This window comes from Misgurnus anguillicaudatus, chromosome 23 (assembly GCF_027580225.2).
Source record: "Misgurnus anguillicaudatus chromosome 23, ASM2758022v2, whole genome shotgun sequence".
In the NCBI taxonomy this organism is placed as follows: domain Eukaryota; kingdom Metazoa; phylum Chordata; class Actinopteri; order Cypriniformes; family Cobitidae; genus Misgurnus; species Misgurnus anguillicaudatus.
The window spans coordinates 37,465,001-37,491,744 of record NC_073359.2 but is presented as its reverse complement, the minus strand read 5'-3'; the positions used below and the strand labels follow the sequence as shown (position 1 = coordinate 37,491,744).

Genomic DNA, 26,744 nt, shown 5'->3' with positions numbered 1-26,744 from the left:
GTAGTTAACTGCAAAGAGCACCAGTAATAAATAATAATAAAAATAACAACAACTACTGTTGTTGTTCCCGTTACCCAGCAACATTCTTAACCGTTATGAAGCGAGAGAGTAGCTGTGTCTGAAACCGCTCCCTATCCACTATATAGTGCACTATATGGGGTGTCGGCCATTTTGTAGTGGTGTCCGAATTCTAAGTGAACGACGTCATTCCCTAAATTCGTTCCCTACTTTTACCCACAATCCTCTCTGATTTTGAGTGTACAACCGATGTACACTCGTTAAAGCGCTGTTTCCCAGAATCCAACGCGATACAGCGCGAAAGTCAGTTATGGCGGACGGCAACGGCAACTCAGGAGGAGGCAACTTTTACAAATGTAAGTGCAACTTTTATTAATTAAAACATATTTGGAAAGTTATTTTGACATTCTAGTCACGTATTTGGTGGCACAGTAATTACTTTTTACACACCATTTACTGCGGGAACCATTAAATCTGCAGTTGTATTCAACACATGAAAAGATGGTCAATTGTTGTCATATATGTTAGTGAACGTAACTTACAGTATTTTTACCTACGACTTAGAAAATTATCTATTTACGAATTTTTTGTTTGCTTTAGGGACGGATGAGGATGTTAGACGGTTAATTTTAAAAAGAACAGCCAATGATCATTTGTGTAATGTGTAAAGCATTACGTTATGTGTACTACAGAACAGTACTGAAGGAGATGGACCTGCTGGGTGTGGTATCCCCTGCCAGAGCGGCCAAAAAGTGGGAAAATAAAAAAACATACAAGGTAAGATATTTGCATACAGATTTGCTCTACATCCTTTGTGAAATCTAAAAATATATTTTTAATAATTCATGAATAGTACATTTGTAAATATGATCAAAGGGAAACAAGTTGTTATACCCGATATGGATCCAATCAGTTATAAGACTTTCCACAGAAAGTACCACAGATTTTACAAAATATAACACTCACAGACAATTATGCACATTTGAATCCACAATACGTCTCTGTATATATTGCCACCATTTGGAAAACTCCACCATACACGAATGGATTGTGGATTAAATATGCATAATTGTATGTGAATGTTATATTTGGTCAGATCTGTGCTATCTTGGGATATCTTAAAATGTTTTGTGATACCTTTTATTCATCAAGTCCAGGGATTTAATATTTGTTTTCCCTTGGCATCTGTTTACATGTTTTATTGACTGCCATTATTTAGCTTGTTAATGGTCACAAATATGCCAGAAGATCATAAAAATTCAAAGCTTATGGATTTGTGTTGGTCTGTAATTACAATAATCTCTCTCCATCTTGGGAAAACTGAACTCTCGCGTGAAAGCACAACACCTGTTCAGGGCAACAACGTTTCACGCGAGAGTTTAGTTTTCCCAAGATGACGCCCGCATGGATATGTGATCCAGACGTGAACGGTAAATGTTTCTTTTTAATAAACTGCCTGTACACTTGCAAAGTTCTCAATGCTTCGGTTTACATATAGAGACCCTCATTGTGCTACAGTGTAAGTGTGGGGTTATTTTGAGCATTATTAGTAGTATAGACATAGCGATTTCGTTTTTAATGCACTGATGCCCCGAAGGCTACCATAACATGCTAATTTGCGTTTAGCAATAACACTGGTCACGTTAGACTAGCATGAAAACAAACTCCAGTGAACGGTCGAACTCGGTACACGTTTGTTATTAACCCTAGGATCATTTCAAGGCGGAATTTCCCTTTAAGATATGTTTATGGTTTGGGGTGTGTTAGTTTCTTTTGTGTTCACAGCTATTAGTATTTTTCCCCTTATGTTTCAGTTACATGAGTGAGTAGCAGCAGGTGTGCCTGATTAATTGAGTGAGTGGTGGCAGGTGTGCCCAATCAGAACTCAGTGCCTGGAGGATAAAAGGGCTTGGTCTTCAGTCTGCAAAGAGGGATATCCGTGAGCAGACCACTTCCAACCAGCAGAGACTTTCCAGTAACCAGTGGGTTGAATGTGCCTTTGAGTCTTTTGTGAGTCCAGAATAGTGTCTGGCCTTTAATCTCTTTGGAGAGGGGACAATTCATTGTTGCTCATTTAACATTTAACTTTGCTTCTCCAATTATTTAGTTTGTTTATTGTTTTATTCTATTGGCTGTCTTTTACCAATATTGTAATAAATACACTTTTCAGTGTTTGCACATGAATCTGACTTCCTGATCTCTTTTTGCCCTGGTTTATCTTTTTAAATATTGTTGCTCTTCCTCCCCCTGGACTTACCATAGGGAGAAATGTAACACCCGTTATAGTGAAAATTCTGTTATATTGTTGATTAAAATCTGATGGCTCAGTTAGGCCTGCATTCACCACAAGATAGTTAACAGAAGATCATTGAAAGAATTTTCTTTTTTTTTTTGGTCAAAAAACCCTTTAAATATTCACCTTAAATTACTTTACCCAGTCAGAGCTGTTTTGATAAACTGTGTTGGAATGTACTTTATTTGCTTGTGAAACTTTGCTAATTTGCTTATGTTTTTAGGAGTTAAGGAAGCCACCAACTGGGATAGGGACTGAATCAGGGGAGGCTACTGCAGGAACGTGGAAGTGGTTCAACCTCATGGATGAGGCAATAGGTGGGAGGCCTTCTATCCAGCCCCTCATCCTAATTGCCACATCAGAGGAAAACCCCATTGTTCCTGCAGTAAGTTCTCCTGATTCAGTCCCTAAGGAGCCAGAGCAGCAGAACCAGAGAGAGAGTAGGGAGGCAAGGCCACCCAAAAGACTTGCAGCAGATCCCATTCTTGATTTTTTAGAAAGGGAAGCAGAAAGAACAGAAGAGAGAATGAGAAGAGAAGATATGCGGGAGGAGAGACTTCTTTCAATTCTAGAAAAAATTGTTGAAAAGATGTGAAAAGTTAAGATTGTCGTGGAAAAAATACTTAAAGTGTTCAAATAAGTTAACTCATTGTTTCGAAAAGTGAACTTTTAATTTATTAAGTGAACTTAAGTTGATTAAAAAAAGGTACCTGTTTAAAGTGTTAAAAAATAAACTTTTTCATTGAAATGGAGTTGTCATGTTTGCTTTTAAAAACAGGATTATTTATACTTGGAATATAAACTGTTAGTGCAAATTAACAATGTCATGTACATGTAAACACATTAACATATGGTATTAAAGTACAAGCAAGAAGATTGAAAAACATGTAGTACAGTTTAGAGTTTGTTTTATATTAGCTATTATTTAAATTAAATTTTGAAGGAAAACACAACTACTGAACTTCGCTTAAATAACTACACTATTATATTAACTACATAGTAATGATATTCTAGTTCCATATGTCGTCTTATAACATGTGAATGGTTGTGCATTTCAACAGATTTCACAAATAATCATGATGTCTTAGGGCTGGAGGAACATCATCACAGCCGGGAGCAGAAACAGCTGCAGCCAAACGCTCTCTGGTGTGTTCTCCACTCTGTGGCTCTCTGATTTGCAGGTCATCAGGATCATCATCAGGCAGTTCTCCTTCCTCTGGCTCCATGATGTCACCATTTGTGATGCAGATGTTGTGCAGTATAGTACAGCAAGTGATGACCTCTGGAACATATTCAGGCTTTACTTCAAGGGCCTTGAAAAAAAAGGGACCGCCACCTTGTTTTCAAAATGCCAAAGGACCTCTCAATGATGGATCGAGCTTTTGCGTGGTGTAAGTTGAAGCGACGCTGAGTTGCATTTTGGAGTGGCTCTCTATATGGTGTGATGAGAGAGATTGGGTGGCTAAGACAGGGGTATCCTCCATCTCCTAAAATGTGGTATCCCTCTGGTGGGTACAGTGCCCTCATATACAGAGTGCTGTTTCTGAGCACCCTGGAGTCATGGACTGATCCGGGATAGCCCACAAAAACATCCAGGTATTTACCTTGGTGGTCACAGACTGCTTGTAGCTGGATGGAATAAAATAATTTTCTATTTAGGTAGCACATAGAATCAGCAGATGGAGGCTTGATTCTAATGTGACAACCATCAATGCTACCAGCAATTGAACTGAAGACAGGACTGCCAGCCAGGTTTGCAAAGCCTCTGCTGATTTCCTCAAGCTCGTCTAAAGATGGGAAGTGGATTACTTTGCGTTTGATTTGGAGGAGGAGTTTTGAAACTTTGTGTACAATCATGTGAACAGTTGAACGGGGCATATCAAATGCTCTGCAAACAGCCCGGTAAGAAGTTGCACTTGCCAGCCAGAACAGAAAGACCAGAATTTCTAGATCCTGACCCCAACCATGATCACAATCCTGATGAAGGGTGTTAATAAGGTATGTCAGGGTTTGTCTGTTGAGACGAAAGTCTGGCCTCAGATCACTTTGCCCATCCAGATACAACCTGACGACAGGCACTGATTGGTTCAGCAGGCAGTATGGAGCTCTTGTGCCAGACTGAAAGGGTACATTTTTTATAAATGGGCAATAATGACACTTGTACACATAATAGGATGCACTAATCACATTTTGTTGAATTTTGTTCTTTAAAATATTGTATGTATTGAAACATAACTACATCCAGCAGCAATCTAGTAGCAGCTAAAATAAAATAAATTTAAAAAATTCTCACAGTTCTTATAAGAAACAATGATTACTGAATTGGTAAACCTTTGTTCATTATTAGAGGACTTGGAAGGATAATCTGAAGTTATGTTATACTGTAGTGTGTAATGTACTAATATCTTTTTACCGATAGGTGGCGTCTTCGAGCTAACAAAGCACGCCTTTGAGCTGTTGCTCTTCTTAATAAATTACGTTTTCTTCTCCTCAGGGAAAGAAGTTTCATCAGAACGAAAACTAACAAGACAGAGTACATTTTTACGCCCGGTTTACCTCAAGAGTCCGCTGTAGAACACTGACTGGAAACCCCGCGAAAATGTTAAAATAACGTATTTAACACATTTGTATAGTTTTTGTTGACAGTTTTTTTTAAATGTTTAAAGGGGCGGTGAATTTGTCGATTTTATTGTTTTATACTGTTGTCTGATGTCTACTTATGATGTTCGCATGGTTTTTACATTCAAAAACATCAAAAGCAATAAGTAATACGCTATTTTGTAACATGGATTAGTGGCTGTCTTGAGAAATGGTTCGTTTGAAGGGGCGGGCCGCATTGAAGACCTGAACGTAAACACCCACTGCTATGATTGGACAGCTTCGTTCCCCATCATTACATGTAGGGAAATGTTTTAAAAACATTAATGTGATAAAAATAGCAGCCGAACACAAATATGTTTGAGACACAAAAGATTCTGGGTGCTAAACATGATACACATAAATGACAATACGTATATTAAAGTAGAAACAAAACTCGACGTGACTAAATTACCGTATAAAACACAGTAAGCGTGCATCCGAATCTAAACTGCGGCTAATAAATCCTTATCAATAACTTTGTATATTTCTATTGTGCTTGTGAGGTTGCTTTTACATTCACGTAATGTTAAATACCACAGTTATATGATAAAAAATAAGCTTTGTTGGGTGTTTGACCTTTCAAACGCAACTTGCCTAAATTACCGTATACAACACAGTAAACGGGCATCAGAATCTAAACTGCGGCTGATAAATCCTTCCTTATAACTAACTTTGTATATTTCTACCCAGTGTTGGGGTAGTTACTCAAAAAATGTAATTAGTTACTAGTTACTAGTTACTTCTTAAAATTGTAATGAGATTACTTTACTAGTTACTGCATTTGAAAAGTAACTTCACTACTTATTACTTTACTTTCCTTTTTTTTCCTTTTTCTTAATTTACCACATAGATACATGGACATGTTTAGGCAGGGTCGGCTGATGATGAGTGACTACTTTAAATGACCGGCCAGGGCTCTAGACTAACTTTTTGCACTGGTTGCACTGGTGCGCCTAACATTTTTTCTTAGGTGCACCAGCACAAAAGTTAGGTGCACCCTAATTTTTGACCCCATCGGATTTATAGTTCGCCCAAAAATTAAAATTCTGTATAATTTATTTGAAAATCAGGTTTGTAACTCTCATGTGGTTACAAACCTGTATAAATGTCTTTGTTCTGGTGAACATGAATGAAAATATTTTGAGGAATGTTTGTAACCAAACCATTCATGAGCCCCATTCACTTCCATAGTATTATTTTTTCCTACTATAGAAGTGAATGGGGCTCATGGGTGGTTTGGTTACAAGCATTCCTCAAGATATTTTCATTGATGTTCACCAGGGCAGGGACATTTGTGCAGGTTTGTGGCGAAGTGGGGGAGAGTTAATGATGACAGAATTTTTTATTTTTGGGTGAACTGTCCCTTTAACACCGCAAGTTTAGCGCCCATGGTGGTTTCATACAGAATATAAACATGTAGGCTATTTTATAATTTTCATGTTGTCATTCCATTTTCCTTATACGGGTCATGCACAGTCCTGTTTGATAACCCGCATCCGCGCGATTAAAATAACAGTTGACCCGTTATCCGACATCAGCATCAATTTATTTCATACCCGTTTTACATAAAGACTGCGACCGGCCGCACCGCAAATCGTGATGTAAGTAGAAACCTTTAAAGATCTTCATGCAGAACATTGACAGAAATAAGCACAGGACCATGCTTGTTCAAATATATTATCATTTAATGTGAAACTTTGTGAGGGTCGGCTGATTGACAGCTGAGCGGTCAGCAGTGTTTGAACACTCATAACCGCTGCGCTTATATTTATTATTACCTTATAAATTGATGATATGATTGCAGTGATTCCAAAAGGATGTCCAAAAAAACTCAAGTAGAATGTTAAATGTTTAAAGTTTAATGTCTCTTTCACGCTGCCCTGTGTAAACCCACGCGGGTGATGGCAAACGCGTGAGGAGCTTGCATTTTGCATTACCTTAAATTACCTTAAATTATGGTCATACAAATAAAAGTAAAACAACATTCAAAACTGTAATGTGTAAATTTATTTATGTAAAGTTACACTCGCAATAATAACAAAACATTGTGTTTTTTTAAATAGGTAAAAAGTGTTTTGTGCTGCATCGGTTTGAAGCACGTCACACAAAAAATAAACTCATATAGGCTATAGGCTACTTTTGAATTCGTTTTGTTAATTTGCTAATTATTTAAGGGAAACACATTTCATATAAGCTTATTTATTTTATTATTTTTTCACCAAAGAAAGACGTAATCATCACATTCTATTCATTTTAATGCTTTTTGCGCATAAACTAAACCCTTGGGGGAATTATTTATAAATGAATCAACAACGCAAATCAAGGAATTAACTTATTTCTCTATTTAAGACAGTCTGGCAGGGCGGTAACAGCCATACATCAAACACCGAAAAGTTTTGGAAGTAAGATTATGAAGAAAACAGCGGTCCTGACTCCTGGCTTTTTTCTATAAATTGAGCGCACGCGACATTGCTGTTCGGGTTACGTTCAAATAATTTTTTAAAAAGAATTATGCTCTGACTCGATTGAGGTTCATTACCTAATTCCGTCTTCGGGTTCGGACCTCTCGATCCCTGACCGGTAAGTTAAGCAGGATCTTTCGCCACAAGTGTTGTATTGCCATGCGGGGCTTACAAATGCTCAGACAGGTTGCTCATCGCGTTGTCACCAGTTGAAAGACACTTGTCGTGTGGGCATAGTGTGCATTTCACACGAATATTTTTGTCCTTTCGAGCAATACGCTGAAAGTAATGTGAATATCGCCCCAGTGGCTGAAACCCTCCGTCTTCATTTCCCGCTCCCCTTTGCACCAACAGCTCCGTCAAATCAATCTCTATGGCAACGGCACACGTACAGGGACACGCATGCACGCACCACTTAAATAGACAGAACTTTACACCCAGGCAAACACTGCTTGGGTAACGCATGAAAGCGCGTTCCTATAGTCTAGTAAAGTAGTGTAGTTACCAATATTATTAGTGTAATGCGTTACTTTACTTCGTTACCCAAAAAAGTAATGTAGTTACTGTAATCCGTTACTTTGTAACTCGTTACCCCCAACACTGTTTCTACCTTTAAATTACAGTCGTATTGTTAAGTGTTGTACCTTTATTAATCGTTTAATGTTTTTAGTAAATTAAAACAGTCAAACAAACGTATTTAGACACGGATGTTACGCCAGGACATATCAAGCAATCTCTTTTAACAAAGCAATAGTGAAACGCAGTAACTTAAATAAAGTAAAATGTCTTACTGTGAATTATACTGCTGTGTCATTGTTGTCAGATCCAATATAACGTTAAGTGGTGCTTCTGAGTCTCTCTGCAAATCCAGCATCGACTTCTTTACAAATGAATCCTTGTACACAACGTTAACAACACTCCCCACACGAGCTGGAACTTCTTCAAAAGCAAACTTTATCCACGCATATTGCTAATGTTATGTTTCAAGCCTCTGAATTGAAGTATTTAGCTTCTGTGTTGTTCCCATGCGGTTCTTCCACAACCGAAAATGCGTTTCCATGGTATCATAACAGATCACCGCGTCAAAATAAAAGTCTCTCAGAAAAAATGTATTTAAAAGTCATTTTGGTTACATTTGTCAATCTTTAAAGACATGTTTACTCGTTAAGACACACGTGTGTCACGCGAAGCTGTGGGCGGGGCTACAAAAGTAGACTTGTCCTTTTGGTTATGGGGAGGTGTTTCAATTCTACTTTGACGTCATAGATTTCCGAATTTTTCACTGGAGTGTTTAGCTGGCTTGGTGCCAAAAACGGTTCTATTTCAGTAGCACGGACGTTTTCAGTTCTGAAACTTGCAGGATGTTCATTTAAGTATGATGACCTCTTATATAACAAATTATCAAGTTAAAATTGAGTTTTTGATTCACCGCTCCTTTAATTTATTTATACACTCTTATATTTAATATTTCATAAATGTGACTGTAGTGTGTTTTATATTTTTTATATAAATAAAAAAGTAAACAAACAAGACACGCAGCTGTTTTTATTGTTTTATTGTTTTGTACTATATAATGCAATTAACATCACACATGAACATTAACATAAAATTCAAGCTAAACATGTACAGATGGGTATGGGAATTTTTTATTTTTTTTATTTATTGAAAATATCAAAATTTACAAACAAACATGGCTGCATGAGATTTGTTTCTTCAAAATTAGTATATAGAAAAGATATAGCCTGAGGGAGCAGCTCTTAATGCAAATAGGAATTACACATGTATTTGAATACAAAACAAATAATTATAATAAAATTAAAACAAACAAAAAGAAAAGATGAAAAAAGATAAGGGGATAATTCAGACATTGTTCATCTAATTACATCTGTTGGGAAGTGTTTTAGGGATTCATATATTTTTTGTGCTTTAGTACTTTTCAACAATTTTAAAGATTTCATGTACAGTTTGAATTCATTTAAAAAAACAACAAATTTGGGAGATGATTTCACAATTCTACATTTGTGAATGAAGAATTTAGCTAAACATACAATTGTATTAGTACATAGCTCATCATCCTTGCTTTGCAATAACAATCCAAAAGTTATGTCGTCACTAGAGAAAGAGGTTGGGAGTGAAGACAACAGTTGTTTAACCCAATTATATATATCACACCAAAAAGTCTGTGTCACGTTACATGAGAAAAACACATGGTCCGTAGTTTCAACATCATTATCACAGAAAGTACATGTAGTTTCATCTATACCAAAGCGAAGACTCAGTAACCCTTTAGAGGGGTAGATATCGTTCATTACTTTGAAGTGTGTTTCTTTCACTTTTGGAGGTATAGGGAGTGTCAGATACAATGTTCTTAGTTTAGTGATTGAATCTTTATCAAATTTTTGTAGGATGTTATTTTTGTTCTGGCTTGTTGGGTAAAGGTAATCAGTAAAACATTTTCTGATAAAGTGGTTAGTGCATTTTTTATCCAGAACATAAATCCCTTGAATTGAAAGTGGGGCCAATTGTGGTTGTATTGTATAATATGCCAAAATGTTTCTTGTCAAATGGACAAACCCTTGGGGTAGTGCTTTATATAATTTAGAGAAGTCTGATTTTGAGGGTTTGAAATTATGTTTGATGCAAAATTGTTCATAATTTAAAAAATGTCCGTTGGTATCCATTAAGTCGGCCATGGACCAAATGTCTCTCCCTTACCAATCCTCAAAGAACAGAGATCGGTTGCGGTGCAAAATATACCTGTTATTCCAGAGTACAGATGTATGGGGTGAGAAGCTATGTACATATAATATTTTCCAAGAGTATTTGTTTGTGAAACTCTGACATTGAAATAGGTAATTTATTAACACAAAAGTCCGTTCTAAGAAGAAATTCTAATCCTCCAATTTTCTTGAATAAGGACTTTGGAATACAATACCAAAAAGAGTTGCTGTGCTTGATCCAAGATTTTATCCAATTTATTTTTAAGGTTCCATTAAGGCAGTCAAAATCAATAACTTTTAGTCCTCCATCCTTTGTGTCTTTAACCATATACCCAGCTAACACAAATACGTAACTGTTACGTAACGTCGACGTAATATGATGACCAAACTTACGTCGTGGCGACGAACCGAGTTACGATCGTGGCGACCGGAAAAGTGAAATTCCTGGATCCGTCGCCTGCACGTAACTTTGCAACGTAATCTGCCTGTCGTGGGCACGTCGTGACAACGTAATGGATTAAAAGTTTTATGTTAGTAACCAGTTAATTTTAATCTTTTATTTAATATTCTTTGGGCGGACATCTGCAGTATAACTAATTTAACTTGTCCTTATTTGCCCATTACTAAAAGAGTTACCATAACATATGAATGACAGACTCAGAGCTTGAATACTTCATTTATTGAACATGAACATTACAAACATTTAAATAAACATATGTTGAAATGAACATTTAAATGGATTCTCCATATAAGTTAATTTAAAATGTAATTTCTGAATTGTGCAGGCGTAGTTTTGTCAGACGGAGAGAGAGCGCGTGGTCCTCTTCGTGTTCCGGTTGCCAGGGTAACGCTGCTCTAACCTTCACCAGTCCAAAACGCCAAACGTGTCCCACAAAACTTTAAAATAAAGACAATAAAATAAATAAAGGTTAAAAAATATCTACACGTTTTCATAAAATCTATTTATTTGTTGTGAAGTTAGTATCTTACCTGATAAAACGAAATTTCCTGTCAGATGAACATTCCTGTCAGTGCCGCATAAAACGCGGTTTATACTGTCGGGCGAGATTCTGTGAGCCTTAATAAGTATGGTAACATGTGTTTTCATAACTCTTAAGCAACTAAAATAAGTTCTTGTGTATTTTAAACGGGTCTCAGTTCAGAGAAACAACACCGCGTCCTGTCAGACAGCCACCGTTCTGCTGTGCACGCACGGTCGCGCGCTCTGGTTGAGGTCAGCTGGGCGGGAGGCGCGTGCTGTTTCATGTTTCCCATTTAAATGGCAGTTCTTGTGTATTTAATCTATTTTGACTTATTTAAGGGAAACTTTGAGACTGAAAAGTTTTAATAAGCTAACCTAAATAGAAAACGAAATTAATGTTTAGGCTATATAATTGTAAAGGTAATGAAATTACCTCCCTGGGACGTAACAGTTACGTTCCCAGTAAGTTATGAAATTACCAAAATAGTACGAATTTATTACGTAACTGGGACGTACTTGGTTATCTTGCGACGTAAGGAGTCCGTACTGGCGACGTGGTGATTTGGTACTGTAATGGTAATGAAATTACCTCCCTAGGACATAACAGTTACGTTGCCAGTAAGTTATGAAATTAACAAAATAGTACGAATTTATTACGTAACTGGGACGTACTTGGTTATCTTGCGACGTAAGGAGTCTGTACTGGCGAGGTGGTGATTTGGTACTGTAATGGTAATGAAATTACCTTCCTAGGTCGTAACAGTTACGTTGCCAGTAAGTTATGAAATTACCAAAATAGTACAAATTTATTACGTAACTGGGACGTACTTGGTTATCTTGCGACGTAAGGAGTCCGTACTGGCGACGTGGTGATTTGGTACTGTAATGGTAATGGAATTACCTCCATAGGACGTAACAGTTACGTTGCCAGCTGGTAAGTCATGAAATTACCAAAAATTACCAATAAATTACGTAACTAGTACGTCGTGTTTTAGCTGGGATAGATGGGTATGGGAATTGTTAATGACGAAATTGTCCGCGCTCTCTGGCGCATGCTAATAACGTCACCGTCCGAATTCGCTCACTCATTTCGTTCACTCTTTGCTGATATAGTGCACTCAACTGCCACGCACTATATAGGGAATAGTGAATGAGTGAACGAGGGAGCGGTTTCAGACACAGCTAGTGAGTATCCGTGCAAAATACGCAAATTCAGGTGATAAAACGACAAAACTGGATAGGCATTAAATGTTTGTTGTAACTAATGATAAGTTATCGACCTTTTTTGTTGATGTTAGTTCATAACAGCTTTGCTGCACGTCAAAGAGCTTGCATCACTTTTCTCAAACTAATCTCGCCTTTTTAACCAGAATAGAGGTAACTACAAACAAAGTTTTACAATTGTTATATTATTATTATAAGAGAGAACCATGGTAAACTATTATGGACACCGCAGTTATGTCTAATGTTACTGTCTTTTCTCCGTGCATGGGAAAGAAAAGTCATACTTTATGTGAACACATGAATGAACAAACACCAGTCAGCGCGTGGCTCAGCACGTCAGCTTGTTGTTCTCTAATGTAAATCTAGTGTATAAAGTACTAATGGTGTAAATGTGGTAACTTTAAAGCTTCAGTTGATAAGAATAACAGTTAACACTTCATTTTAACAACACTGACATTTCATGCGATCTGCTCACTACATTGCAAGAGAGTTTTCTTGGTTATTTCATGCAATTCAAACAATCAGCCATTAAAGGTCTCAAATTGTGTAGCAACCTGTGAGGAATATAACAAGGAACGAACCCAAATGCAGACATGACAAAAAATAAGTAATTTATTAACAAAACAGGGAAAACAAAACCCACGAGGGGGTAAAACAAGACAGGATGAACGCAACACTAAACTAACATTAAACTAAACATAAACCAACAATAAACTCTACACTACATATAACAGACAAGACTAGATCTTCTTAAATACTCACAGATGTAAAAAATACAGGAACACGACAAGGAATACAAAACGCACGAGCACAGAACAGCAAACACAAGGACAATAAATAGGGAGAACTAATGAGGGACACAGCTGAAATCAAAGACATGTAAGGGAGCGGGTAAAAAGTGACGAGACCCGGGAAATGCGTGGTCAGAATAATTCAATACTAAAACCACGCATTTCCCACATAAAACATGGTACTGCCAGGACCCCAAACACAAAGACAAGATATATGCTGCGTCCGAAAACTCAAGGCAGTGACTCGTTGCCTCGCTGCCTCATGAGGAAATGACTTCGGAGGAATGAAGGTAGCTCAGAGAAAGACTTTCGGACACACTTCTAAGGCAGCGTGTTTGAAATTTAAAACCAAGTTTTCGTGAGAATCACCCGTCTCCAAATGCATAAATATTATACACATGATGTAACCCCAGGTGGACCACCCAGGTGGAAACATGTATGCATTAGGTCAGTGTTTCTCAAACTTTTTCTGCCCAAGGACCACTTCATCTTCCAATATTTTTCTGAGGACCACCTAACAGAATCCAACTCTAACACGCCCCCCAAAAAACAACAAAATAGGAAGGATAAGCTAAATTTAAGTTTAATATGCAACTGTTTTAAGTCAAAAACTAATTTTTAAAACACAAATGCAATGCTATGTTCAGAAATTACTATATGAATTTTATTTCATTTGAAAAAGTAAATGTGAAATGAGTTGCAGCTTAATATGAACAACAAACTGCACATGTGAAAAAAACTGCAATTAAACATACTGTTACAGCCTAGGTCCCACTTAATGTCATTCCAAAGAGCCATTAGTTTAAAACTGAGGTGGTGGGTATATGGAGTTTATGGTTGTAACAATGGTAACAATAAAATGCAAAAAAAAGTTCCCCTTAATGTCCAAAATCACTGAAATTACAGGGATTTTACACATGAAACAAAAACTAGTACATTACAAAACTAATAGATCTGTGGATTTTAGCTGCTTTCAGTTGACGCTTGATCTTTGACTCCTCTTTGGTTTAGCCACCGATCCATTTTTATGTTATTAAAACAAAATGCAAGAACTGATATCACAGTTTCGCAAGTGCATTAAAAATCTAAATAAGTGACGATTGTATGAACACTTGCCTAATTTAGGTCATCTTTTGGCGGACCACTGGGGGGGTTTGGCGGACCACACTTTGAGAATTACTGCATTAGGTGGACGGCTTTATCCAAAGCATATACTTTTTATTAGTATGTGTGCTCCTTGGTTATTTAGCCCATAACCTCTTTTCAGCCTTGTTTGTTTTATTTTTATGTATATACACTGTAAAACCTAACAGTGTAAGTCACTTAACGAAATTAGTTTTTTAAACTTATTATTTTTTAAAGTTAATTTCACTTAATAAAAACTGTGATATGAACTCAAAAACTGCAAATGATTAACCATAACTTAAACCAAATAAGTAAGCAACAGCCAGGACACAGATATGAAGAGCTAACAGGTAAGCACTGCAAACTCTTTCAACCTTTTTAAAGCATCTTTAAACTTTAAAAACATGTTGTTTGTCGTGACTCTACATTGTAATACTCACCCGGTTACAGTAATTTGTGTAATGTTGGACATACGATAAAACAACATGACATTGACACAGCAATTTGACCTCAGACTCATTTTTATCAGCAGATTAGTGTGCTTTGAGTACACCACAGTTCTGTAAGTGAAAAATTTATTCATATTTATGTGTGTTTCTTTCTCAGTAAGGACTAACTTTAACTGACTGTCTGTATGTCTGTTCTCAACCAAACGGTCATTCAAGACCTTTTAAAGGTAACGTTACCACATTTATTCATTCATTTATTATGTTTTGAGTACACCACAGTTGTAAAAAATGTATTTATATTTGTGTGTTTCTTACTGTTTAGCAAAAACATTTCCCGTGCAAGTTTGAATCTCTCTCAGTAAGGACTGATTGACTGGCTGTCTGTTCTCGACCAAACGATCATTCTTACTCATAAAAAACTTTTAAAGGTAACGTTACCCCATTTATTTGTTCATTTATTATGTTTAGAACACCACAGTTCTTTCAATTGGAAATTAATTCATATTTGTGTGTGTTTTCTTACTGTTTAGCACAAGTGTGTCCCGCGCAAGTTTGAATTTCTCTCAGTAAGGACTGACGGACGGCCATTCACTCATAAAACCTTTAAAAAGGGAACATTATCACATTTGTTATGTTAAGTACACCACAGTTCTTTCATTGGGAAATTAATTCATATTTGTGTATGTTTTCTTACTGTTTAGCACAAGTGTTTCCCGCGCAAATTAGAATTTCTCTCAGTAAGGACTGACGGATGGCCATTCACTCCTTTTAAAGGTAACGTTATCACATTTATTGTGTTGTGAGTATACTACAGTTCTGTATAGGGATGGGCACAAGTACTCGAACGTGGCATCGATGATCGATCACAAAAACGATGATCATGCGGCTTTATTTATTTATTGTGGATATGACGGCATTGGATGTCTGGTTAGCATTACAAGCGCATGTGGTAGTAAAGGCTGGGTCTGGAGATGCGTGTTTGACGTCGTGTTGAGCTATGCAGACCGGCGTATGACATCAGTAACGTAACCATGCATGATTAAAAAACAAACATATAATTCCGCGCACCCGCCGTGCACGCGGCAACCCCTAGATCCCGTGAAGCCGGTCACACCTCACATCACTGAGGCATTATGGTTTAAAAAGATGCCCTGATTTTCAGAAATACAGTCAGTCAGGTGCAAAAGTACAGCGCCGTCAAAAGTTTAATGGTTATCATCTCATATTTAAAAATCAATGTTAAAAAATACCAGAGAGCCATACGAGCATTAACATTACATATTGACTGAGAACAGGTAAGGGGACAGTTATCATCTCATATTTAAACATCAATGTAAAAAGATACCAGAGAGCCATACGAGCATTAACATTATATCTTGACTGAGAACAGGTAAGGGGATGACACGCCACAGCTAATCGCTAAAATAATAGTAAAAGACTTAAAGCTGCTTAATGTTATGAAGCTTGTGCTTTGACTGGACGTGTTTAAAAGGGCGCTGTTTATGGTGCACATCCACAACGGGAGTTATACTTTCTGTACATAACTTAGTTGAAAACTTAGTTGAAGTCTAGCATTTTATGCAGATAGATGCACAATGTACATTTATGTTGTATAAAGGCTTACTATATTTAGAGTGCGTCATATAGAAAGTGGTTGATGCTTATTAACTCTTTAGATTCACTTCATCACGCAACTATTCCTGAGCTTTCTGTTAAAAAACATTTAATTCATTAATAATCTAGTATGTGTTCAATGTTCTGCCATAGTTTCTTCAAAATTAAGTTTTATTTCAGTGTTTTTAATAAAAATATTTTCACCATGACGTGTACGCCCCTTTGATTGCCCCGCCCCAGTTAATCGAGTACTCGTTCTTCAGATCTATGGATTAATCTAAATGAAAAAATGACATAAATGCACATCCCTAGTTCTGTAAGTGGAAAAGTAATTCATATTTGTGTGTTTTCTCCCAGGTTAGCACGAATGCATCCAGCATAATTTTGGATCACCATTGAGGAGACTGGCTGACTGTTCTCAAACAACCATCATTCACACGCAAAAACTTTAAAGGTACCACATTTATTTAAGTTGTTAGTATACCACAGTTCTGTTAGTGAAACATTTATTCATACTTTTGCAGAGGCACGGGAAGATATTTTCGGTAGGGGGTGCTGGGTTGCGGATGCGGCGGCGGGGGGGGGGGGGTGTATAGTTATAGAATTCTAATTCTAAAATTCTATTTTCTGCTACTATCCTCTGGCCGGGCCGGGCCGTTAATTAAGCATATTTTTTAATCATTACTTTATTAGCCTCATTGGGTGGGGAGAAAACTATGCCATATTATCAGAAATATTATATCATCATCTAAATCATCTTCATCTAAATAAATAAATAATCAGATATTCGTTTAAATTTTCAAATAACAGTATGCTCTATTAAAAATCAGTTTTGATTTAGTTCAAAACCAGCAACATGATTTTAAACAATAATGTAATTAGAAAGATTTAATTCAAATGTTTCAGTTGTTATTTGCTTACTTTATTTTTATGTTAATTGCAATTCATGTCATAGTAATCTTCAGTTTAAATTTGCTTTTAAAATGTTACATTTTCATATTTTTATCTATTTACTTATTTATTTTATATTCACCTAGATTGACAATAAAGCTTGCTTCGACTAGAAGTAATTAAAAGATCATCTACCAGTCACACGGAGATACGGAGTTATTAACGAATATTTTATTATCAGAGTGCAGCATTTTATCAAAGTTTTCTGGTCTAATTAAATAAAACAGAAAAAAACTAAAAGGGTCATTTTTAAAGTTGGGTTAAAAGAATTTTGATATTAGCAGCGTTTTTAAGATTTTAAACTAATTCCAAAACAGCTCGCGTTTCTAAATAAGGCATGCGCCGAAAATTTCATTTTATAGATTGAACTCATTCCCTTCACACACATATTTTTCGTGCTTTAAGGGGTTTATAATTTAGAGCTGTTCCAGTAAACACGTGATTATGTCTGACCAAAATATTTTCCTCTGTTATTCGAATGAATTCGTTATTCGTTTTGAAGCTATTATCCGTGCCCTTCCGAATAACGTATTCGGCTTCGGGCACATCCCTATTATAGACTATATTTAGGCCAAAGTAACAAATGTGTCCAAAAAGTTACACAAACTACAAAATGATTTGTAAAAGTTACAAAATGCAACACGAGTCATGTGCGGAGTCTCCTCTGGCACCCATCACGCACCGGGTCTGCTATTCTGTATGGTGTAGCTTAAGTGCAACATGGAGTTTCCAGCGAACCAGTTATACAGTATTGTTCAAAATAATAGCAGTACAATGTGACTAACCAGAATAATCAAGGTTTTTAGTATATTTTTTTATTGCTACGTGGCAAACAAGTCACCAGTAGGCTCAGCAGACTCCCAGAAAACAAACGAGACCCAGCATCCATGACATGCACGCCCCCAAGGCTGTGCAATTGGGCAATTAGTTGAATTAGTTGAAAGGGGTGTGTTCAAAAAAACAGCAGTGTGGCATTCAATCACTGAGGTCATCAATTTTGTGAAGAAACAGGTGTGAATCAGGTGGCCCCTATTTAAGGATGAAGCCAACACTTGTTGAACATGCATTTGAACGCTGAGGAAAATGGGTCGTTCAAGACATTGTTCAGAAGAACAGCGTACTTTGATTAAAAAGTTGATTGGAGAGGGGAAAACCTGTAAAGAGGTGGCAAAAATGATAGGCTGTTCAGCTAAAATGATCTCCAATGCCTTAAAATGGAGAGCAAAACCAGAAAGACGTGGAAGAAAACGGAAGACACCCATCAAAATGGATAGAAGAATAACCAGAATGGCAAAGGCTCAGCCAATAGCCGCTTTTGCACTATCGGGCATGTGCGAGCCAGGGCTTCAAACGGGCCTCACGGAGCCAATAGCCTCAGACCTCCAGCTGTGTAGCCAAAATCACGACGCGTTTGCATTGTCAAGCCAATAGCACCGCAGCGGTTCAGAAAACCCCGCCCTTAATACGCCTACCTGGATGTAACGTCACACAACTCCGCCTGTTTTACCGTGAGGAAGTCACTTCAATCTGACAGGAGACGGGAGTTAGATCGCATCATCTTGGCCCAAATTTAGGGGTTTCAAAGCTTGGTCCCCTATTGATATTTTTTCTCCATTTACGGCAGCTTTATAAACTATTTTTTAATCTAAGTGTTCTCTGTATTGTCCAGTGTTGGGGTAACTAGTTACTAAGTAATTTGTTACTCTAATTTAATAGCAGGGTTTCAGTCACGTGATTTTGATGACGCGCGAGGGCGGGTCTAAGGGCAGATGGAGGGCAGGAAGTAAAAATCTGAATACGTCTAATGGAGGGAACCGTTGCAGAGTCCGTATTGTACAGAATTAGATCCAGTTTCAAGACATAGATACAAGGAGTTTATTAACATATGTTAGACGTGACCCTTACCTCATGAAGATGAGTGAGTTTTCGGTAGAACTGAAAGATTTACCGACAGTCAAGGCTGTTGACATCACCGATTATCAACGACATCGTATCGATGGGGATAATGTCACCAAAGTCTTGACTACTACTGTAATGGAATTTTTGTTGAAAGTATTTTTTTTGCCAGATCTTAAACTTTGGGATGGTGTGTGGTTCCTAATGTTGAATGTTTTTTTAGAAACTGTATACTTCCAGAAATACCGCGACAGCAAGAAACAAACTTACATGTGTAATGTGATGAAAGGATATGAACTCCAAGCACTCTTTAAAGTAGGCTGTGTAATATATTTCTGTTATATCAATAGTGTCGTCGTATGAGACAAGATGACATTTTGAATCTTGTTGTGATTAAATGCCATTGGTTTATTTACAAGATTTTTTAAACAATTGTTATAATAACTACAAGAACATGGTGTGCAATAATACATTGGCATCCATTTCATTTCGTGTGGTACATATTGCCAGTGCAATTAGATTAGGGGTTAAAAATATTACATTTGAAAACACATGATGTGACTGATGACCCTCCCTCCTCATTACTCTAATGTGATGACAGACTCCAAAAGATTAGACAAGACACAGCAAATAACAGGCATTTATAAATCTTCAAGCTAAATCTTTCAGCCAGGACTAGGCCTTAGTTTAATTATGAAATATAACTAGTTTTGGCAGACATGCCTTGCTGGAGGCATTGCTTGTGTGCATTTTGAAGCAAAACAAAGGGCACTGATGTGTTTTAAGATGTCAGTGAAGGTCGTTTTCAATTTGGACAGCTCTTACATTTATTTAGCAAACTAAAATGAACTATTCAAATTTAGACAGCACAGACATAGGACCACATGTGATGTAGGGTTTGCACAGCTAAAAAATCTGAATTAAAACTAAGAAGTTGGGGAGCCCTGTGTAGAACTTTGTCATCTTAGTGGTTTGGTCCAAAGATCTCTCAGCTCTGTTGTGTTATGTCTCAGAACATCCTTCATCTTCTCAATGTCATCCATCATCAGCTCAGTCTGGCATCCAGCATCTGCATAGCCTGCAATATAGCAGTGGGGAGCATAATTAGTTACAGGTGAAACTTGAGAAATTAGAATATTGTGCAAAAGTTCACTTATTTCAGTAATTCAACTTATAGGTGAAACCTTTTTACAATATTTTAATTTTTCGAGTATCACCTGATATTCATGAATGAATTATGTGAATTTTTGTGGAGTTGGTTGACAACCTTTTTACAAACATTCAAGTTCTCTGGTCCAATTACACAGGGTGATTTTCTGACAATAACATTTGTAACATTTAATAATAATGCTAATCACACATCTTAGTACAATAATTTACCTTGATCATTTAATGTCCCATTCCCACTGATGCCCTCTGATTGTGAGTAGTGCTTCGGTTCGGAGCTCTCGGCTGTCTGCGTCAGATCCGGGCTCTCAGCTGTCTATTGGAGATCCAATAGCCTCTGTACATTCCGACCGTGTTTGTTGGTATTTCTTAAACATCTTCATCTGCTCTCGTGGCAGACATGCCTATGATTTGAGTTTAGTTTTTGGTAAGTTAAACGAGGTTGAATGTCGGAGCCCATTAGCGTCACACAAAGCACTAGGGCAGCTTAAAATGTAGAAATGAGGTCCATTAGACTACCGGTTACTTAATAATCATTACTACGTAAATGAGCATTTAACGTCAACCTAATGTTATATAAACACAGCAACAAAAACCAAGTTATATATCAACATACCTCCGACCAAGTGATCGCTGCGGGGATTAGCAGAGTTTGCTCCTCCCGGCGGCAGACGTAAGCTTAAAATCCACTTTTTCCGTCGTTGTTTTGTGAGATTTTTTACATTTTTCACCTTTATGAACGACAATCTTTGGAACTATATAAACCCCCTTTCCTTTTTCTCGGTTAGAACGATTGGAACAGCCGTAAATTACACAAAACATAGGCATTTTAACGTACGGCAGATGAAGCTACTTCACTTCCTGCCCTCCATCTGAGTTTCGCGCTTTCGCGAAGCAGCAATGTGACGTCACGTGAAACCAACCTATTACTTGAAAAAGAAATGAAAGGGATTACTCTTATTTTTCTTGTAATCGAATTACAGTTACTTCTGATGTAACTAAATACTGTCTATGGACTGTAGAACAATTATGTATACTATAATAAATAGTGGATTTAACATGGTTTTAGTTTACAATTCTCACTATTAACTGGTTGATTATTAGCATTAATATTACTGAGATGTTGACTGTTTTTTAGTAGGCCTACTTAAATAACACATATTAATGCCTGATTCTGCAAAACCTTATTCTACATCCTTAACCCTCCCCATTTATACAATTACTTAAATAAACAACTACTTTAGTATTAATAAGCAGTAGTTAGAGTATATTGAGGCAAAAGTAGTTAATAGTTAATTAATAGAGAGAAATGAACCCTAAAGTGGGACCAGAATAATTGATGTACTTTTATATATTGTTTCTTCGAGCCATTTCAAGCCTATCCTTGTATCATGTACTAAATAGGATTTAGAAAGTAATTAGTAATAATTAAATACTTTTTGGAGAGAGTAATTTGTAAAGTAATTTAATTACATGATTGAAGATGTAATTAGTAACTAGTAATTAATTACTTTTTTGAGTAACTTACCCAACACTGGTACTGTCATTTTGAAACTGCAACATAACAAATTTTGACAATGATACTTTAACTTCTCTTATCCAAAAATAGGCAAACATGTTTGCTGAAGGCTAATCCAGTAACTATAAAGCTACATAAGAATAACAATTTTTGACTTCATTGACAGAACAATTTCTCACCTGTTTATGAAAGCGTTTCTCTCTCTTTCTGTCTATCTGTCTGTCTGTGATCTCTCTCCACCCTCCTCTCTTCCTATTTGCACTGACAGTTATCACACATAAGGATATTTTAATGTAAGATATTGGGGATTCACATTTTATAACTGTCTATCAATGTAGTTCTGAGGTAAAATCATTGCGAATTTCAAATGCATATGGACAAAACATAAGCTACCTAACTAACTATATACTTTCTCACCTTCTTACTTCTGACGTCTTTAAAAATATAAATCGTATATCCATCTATAAAAAGTATATATGCAACAATGAGCAAGTTCTTTCAAAGTTTTAATTCACTGTTATTAAATGTACTTTAAATACAACGTTACCAATGACCAATGAGGCAGACTAGACCAGAGCACCACAGTAAGTTAGACGTTAGCCATGCAGATAATATATCAGTTGACGCTATTTAACAGTATTTACATCACATAACTATAAATATACACTTACAGTAATAACGAAGGCACTGTAATAATAAAGACACTTTGAAAATGCGTTTACTGTGGGGAGATTCAGAATATTATGCTGCGTTCCAGGCAGGCTTTTAAACCCGTGAGTTACGACTTCAAAACCACGACTCACGACCCTATGCGTTCCAGGCAGCCTGTAACTCGTGTTTTTACAACCTTCTACCGGTGAAAGTGCACTGGAACGGCAGTCAAACCCGTGACTTCCCACCCGTGAACTCGTACTAGATCGATGTACTCCCAGTTCAGAGTCGTGAGTCGTGGTTTTGAACTCGTGAGTTACGGGTTACCGGTTGCCTGGAACGCAGCATTATTTTGCTTCAACACGCATCTCTTATTCATTTTCAGTTGAGTGGGGGACCGGAGAGTTAAAGCTGAGTGCCGCCACCTAGCGTCCTGGATGAATTCGTTTTACAGATCTGAAAAGATTCGGGGCTTTTGACAAAACATTCGGGGCTTGAGTCCCATAAGCCACCCCCCCGCTCCGCCCCTGGTGTGGGTTTTAAATGCTGAGGTGTTAAAAAGAGATAGCTACGTTCAAGACATAAAAGAGCTGATAGAAAAGGAAAAAATGAATGAAATGTATGTAGAAGATAAAAGAATGTGGTGGGAGAATGTAAAATTTTTAATTAAAAGTCACACTATACATTTTTGCAGATTGATAGAGAAATGTAAAAGGTATAAAGAAAAAGAAACAAGAAAGAACTTAGAAAATGAGTTAAATCCGGAGGAGAAAGATATGACAAAGATAAAAGATTTGGAAGGCAAACTTAAAGATTTAGAAGAGGAAAAATATGAAGGAGCACGTTTAAGAAGTAAAGCCCGATATAGTGGAAGGCGAAAAATGTACAAAATTTTTCTTTAACTTAGAAAAAAGGAAGGGAAAAGCTGAAATGATAAAAGCTGTCAAAAAGGAAAATGGAGAAGAAGCAACGAACAATGCAGAAATACTAGAAGAGATGAAAAGGTATTACGAGAAATTATTTACAACAGAAGGGGAGCTAGATGAAAGTGAAGAACTGTATAAAATAATTAAAACAAAAGTAGAAAAGGAAGATAAAGAAATTTGTGACATGGACATAAGTGAAGGAGAAATAGAAAGAGCTATAAACGAACTGAATAGGAGCAAAAGTCCGGGCATTGATGGGTTAGGGCAGTGCTTCTCAATTATTTTCTGTCACGCCCCCCCTAGGAAGAAGTAAACATTTCACGCCCCCCCAACTCTCCGCCGCGACTGTAAATAGTATAATTTGTCTATAAAATGACACATCTGCAAAGCATTGTATCCTTATTAACATTAATGAAAACACAAAAAAAAGAAATATCAATCAACTTACAACAAAGAATAACTTTATTAACATTGTTTTTTAGTCTGTAACAGAAAAGACTTAAAATGCATCAATTTGCCTGAAATAAAAAATCAATCCTTATTTACAGTATATTTTTTGACCATTTGATACTGAAAAATTAAATTAAATATAATCAATAATTAATATTAAAAAACTCAAGCGGCTTTTCAGCGTGTTTGGGGTGTAATGTCTTTAAGTGACGGTGCAAAAAAATCACTTCCTGAAAAAGTATTTTCCCCGGGGTCTCACGCGCCCCCTTTCTGTAAGCGTTCGCCGATGGCATGGCGTTGCCACATTAGTCTTGAAGTGGCTCTCGAATCGAGTCAGCGCTCGCTTACGGCCACACCACCCTGAGCACGCCCGCTCTCGTCTGATCTCGGAAGCCAAGCAGGGTCAGGCCTGGTTAGTACTTGGATGGGAGACCGCCTGGGAATACCAGGTGCTGTAAGCATTTAATTCTTTATTTAATTAATTATTTAATTATTTATTTATATAATTTTTTCCCAGAAATGCATCCTTTCTGTAAGCGTTCGCCGATGGCATGGCGTTGCCACATTAGTCTTAAAGTGGCTCTCGAATCGAGTCTGCGCTCGCTTACGGCCACACCACCCTGAGCACGCCCGCTCTCGTCTGATCTCGGAAGCCAAGCAGGGTCGGGCCTGGTTACTACTTGGATGGGAGACCGCCTGGGAATACCAGGTGCTGTAAGCATTTAATTAATTATTTAATTATTTATTCATATAATTTTTTTCCAGAAATGCATCCTTTCTGTAAGCGTTCGCCGATGGCATGGCGTTGCCACATTAGTCTTGAAGTGGCTCTCGAATCGAGTCAGCGCTCGCTTACGGCCACACCACCCTGAGCACGCCCGCTCTCGTCTGATCTCGGAAGCCAAGCAGGGTCTGGCCTGGTTAGTACTTGGATGGAGACCGCCTGGGAATACCAGGTGCTGTAAGCATTTAATTCTTTATTTAATTAATTATTTAATTACTTATTCATATAATTTTTTCCAGAAATGCATCCTTTCTGTAAGCGTTCGCCGATGGCATGGCGTTGCCACATTAGTCTTGAAGTGGCTCTCGAATCGAATCAGCGCTCGCTTACGGCCACACCACCCTGAGCACGCCCGCTCTCGTCTGATCTCGGAAGCCAAGCAGGGTCGGGCCTGGTTAGTACTTGGATGGGAGACCGCCTGGGAATACCAGGTGCTGTAAGCATTTAATTCTTTATTTAATTAATTATTTAATTATTTATTCATATAATTTTTTTCCAGAAATGCATCCTTTCTGTAAGCGTTCGCCGATGGCATGGCGTTGCCACATTAGTCTTGAAGTGGCTCTCGAATCGAGTCAGCCCTCGCTTACGGCCACTCCGTCCTGAGCACGCCCGCTCTCGTCTGATCTCGGAAGCCAAGCAGGGTCGGGCCTGTTTAGTACTTGGATGGGAGACCGCCTGGGAATACCAGGTGCTGTAAGCATTTAATTAATTATTTAATTACTTATTCATATAATTTTTTTCCAGAAATGCATCCTTTCTGTAAGCGTTCGCCGATGGCATGGCGTTGCCACATTAGTCTTGAAGTGGCTCTCGAATCGAGTCAGCGCTCGCTTACGGCCACACCACCCTGAGCACGCCCGCTCTCGTCTGATCTCGGAAGCCAAGCAGGGTCGGGCCTGGTTAGTACTTGGATGGGAGACCGCCTGGGAATACCAGGTGCTGTAAGCATTTAATTAATTATTTAATTATTTATTCATATAATTTTTTTCCAGAAATGCATCCTTTCTGTAAGCGTTCGCCGATGGCATGGCGTTGCCACATTAGTCTTGAAGTGGCTCTCGAATCGAGTCAGCGCTCGCTTACGGCCACACCACCCTGAGCACACCCGCTCTCGTCTGATCTCGGAAGCCAAGCAGGGTCGGGCCTGGTTAGTACTTGGATATGAGACCGCCTGGGAATACCAGGTGCTGTAAGCATTTAATTAATTATTCATATAATTTTTTTCCAGAAATGCATCCTTTCTGTAAGCGTTCGCCGATGGCATGGCGTTGCCACATTAGTTTTGAAGTGGCTCTCGAATCGAATCAGCGCTCGCTTACAGCCACACCACCCTGAGCACGCCCGCTCTCGTCTGATCTCGGAAGCCAAGCAGGGTCGGGCCTGTTTAGTACTTGGATGGGAGACCGCCTGGGAATACCAGGTGCTGTAAGCATTTAATTCTTTATTTAATTAATTATTTAATTACTTATTCATATAATTTTTTTCCAGAAATGCATCCTTTCTGTAAGCGTTCGCCGATGGCATGGCGTTGCCACATTAGTCTTGAAGTGGCTCTCGAATCGAGTCAGCGCTCGCTTACGGCCACACCACCCTGAGCACGCCCGCTCTCGTCTGATCTCGGAAGCCAAGCAGGGTCGGGCCTGGTTAGTACTTGGATGGGAGACCGCCTGGGAATACCAGGTGCTGTAAGCATTTAATTAATTATTTAATTATTTATTCATATAATTTTTTTCCAGAAATGCATCCTTTCTGTAAGCGTTCGCCGATGGCATGGCGTTGCCACATTAGTCTTGAAGTGGCTCTCGAATCGAGTCAGCGCTCGCTTACGGCCACACCACCCTGAGCACGCCCGCTCTCGTCTGATCTCGGAAGCCAAGCAGGGTCGGGCCTGGTTAGTACTTGGATGGGAGACCGCCTGGGAATACCAGGTGCTGTAAGCATTTTATTCTTTATTTATTTAATTATTTATTCATATAATTTTTTTCCAGAAATGCATCCTTTCTGTAAGCGTTCGCCGATGGCATGGCGTTGCCACATTAGTCTTGAAGTGGCTCTCGAATCGAGTCAGCCCTCGCTTAC

General features: G+C 37.9%; 5 long non-coding RNA genes, 7 other non-coding genes and 4 pseudogenes across 12 annotated transcripts in view; 13 read left to right on the top strand and 3 right to left on the bottom strand.

The window, feature by feature from the left end:
- Positions 1-10,797: 10,797 nt before the first annotated feature.
- On the bottom strand, positions 10,798-12,256 carry LOC129455708 (uncharacterized). The gene is made up of 2 exons (XR_012366014.1): positions 11,124-12,256; positions 10,798-11,030 (listed from the first exon to the last, which is right to left on the bottom strand). It is a non-coding gene; the product is annotated as an uncharacterized lncRNA (long non-coding RNA).
- A 1,244-nt stretch (positions 12,257-13,500) lies between these two features.
- Positions 13,501-15,438, top strand: LOC129436517 (uncharacterized). The gene is made up of 4 exons (XR_012366013.1): positions 13,501-13,577; positions 14,319-14,931; positions 15,027-15,132; positions 15,235-15,438. It is a non-coding gene; the product is annotated as an uncharacterized lncRNA (long non-coding RNA).
- A 1,096-nt stretch (positions 15,439-16,534) lies between these two features.
- The window catches only part of LOC141359649 (uncharacterized), a 37,153-nt gene continuing 26,943 nt past the window's right edge, over positions 16,535-26,744 (top strand). Inside the window, exon 1 of the long non-coding RNA XR_012366131.1 lies at positions 16,535-16,772. This is a non-coding gene — a long non-coding RNA (uncharacterized lncRNA). The remainder of the gene's footprint in view (positions 16,773-26,744) is intronic.
- On the bottom strand, positions 19,907-21,217 carry LOC141359498 (uncharacterized). The gene is made up of 3 exons (XR_012365979.1): positions 20,949-21,217; positions 20,546-20,736; positions 19,907-20,243 (listed from the first exon to the last, which is right to left on the bottom strand). It is a non-coding gene; the product is annotated as an uncharacterized lncRNA (long non-coding RNA).
- On the bottom strand, positions 21,286-23,011 carry LOC129436529 (uncharacterized). Its single transcript, XR_008641855.2, has 3 exons — positions 22,399-23,011; positions 22,269-22,312; positions 21,286-22,112 (listed from the first exon to the last, which is right to left on the bottom strand). It is a non-coding gene; the product is annotated as an uncharacterized lncRNA (long non-coding RNA).
- LOC141360245 (5S ribosomal RNA) lies at positions 24,221-24,339 on the top strand. The gene has a single exon (XR_012366758.1). It is a non-coding gene; the product is annotated as a 5S ribosomal RNA (ribosomal RNA).
- On the top strand, positions 24,481-24,599 carry LOC141360229 (5S ribosomal RNA). Its single transcript, XR_012366742.1, has one exon. It is a non-coding gene; the product is annotated as a 5S ribosomal RNA (ribosomal RNA).
- Positions 24,729-24,846, top strand: LOC141360865 (5S ribosomal RNA; annotated as a pseudogene).
- On the top strand, positions 24,987-25,105 carry LOC141359785 (5S ribosomal RNA). Its single transcript, XR_012366266.1, has one exon. It is a non-coding gene; the product is annotated as a 5S ribosomal RNA (ribosomal RNA).
- LOC141360616 (5S ribosomal RNA) lies at positions 25,247-25,365 on the top strand (annotated as a pseudogene).
- Positions 25,495-25,613, top strand: LOC141359774 (5S ribosomal RNA). The gene has a single exon (XR_012366255.1). It is a non-coding gene; the product is annotated as a 5S ribosomal RNA (ribosomal RNA).
- Positions 25,743-25,861, top strand: LOC129416647 (5S ribosomal RNA; annotated as a pseudogene).
- On the top strand, positions 25,979-26,097 carry LOC129412695 (5S ribosomal RNA). The gene has a single exon (XR_012366486.1). It is a non-coding gene; the product is annotated as a 5S ribosomal RNA (ribosomal RNA).
- LOC129415705 (5S ribosomal RNA) lies at positions 26,239-26,357 on the top strand. Its single transcript, XR_008634962.2, has one exon. It is a non-coding gene; the product is annotated as a 5S ribosomal RNA (ribosomal RNA).
- LOC141359755 (5S ribosomal RNA) lies at positions 26,487-26,605 on the top strand. The gene has a single exon (XR_012366236.1). It is a non-coding gene; the product is annotated as a 5S ribosomal RNA (ribosomal RNA).
- The window catches only part of LOC141360617 (5S ribosomal RNA), a 119-nt pseudogene continuing 113 nt past the window's right edge, over positions 26,739-26,744 (top strand).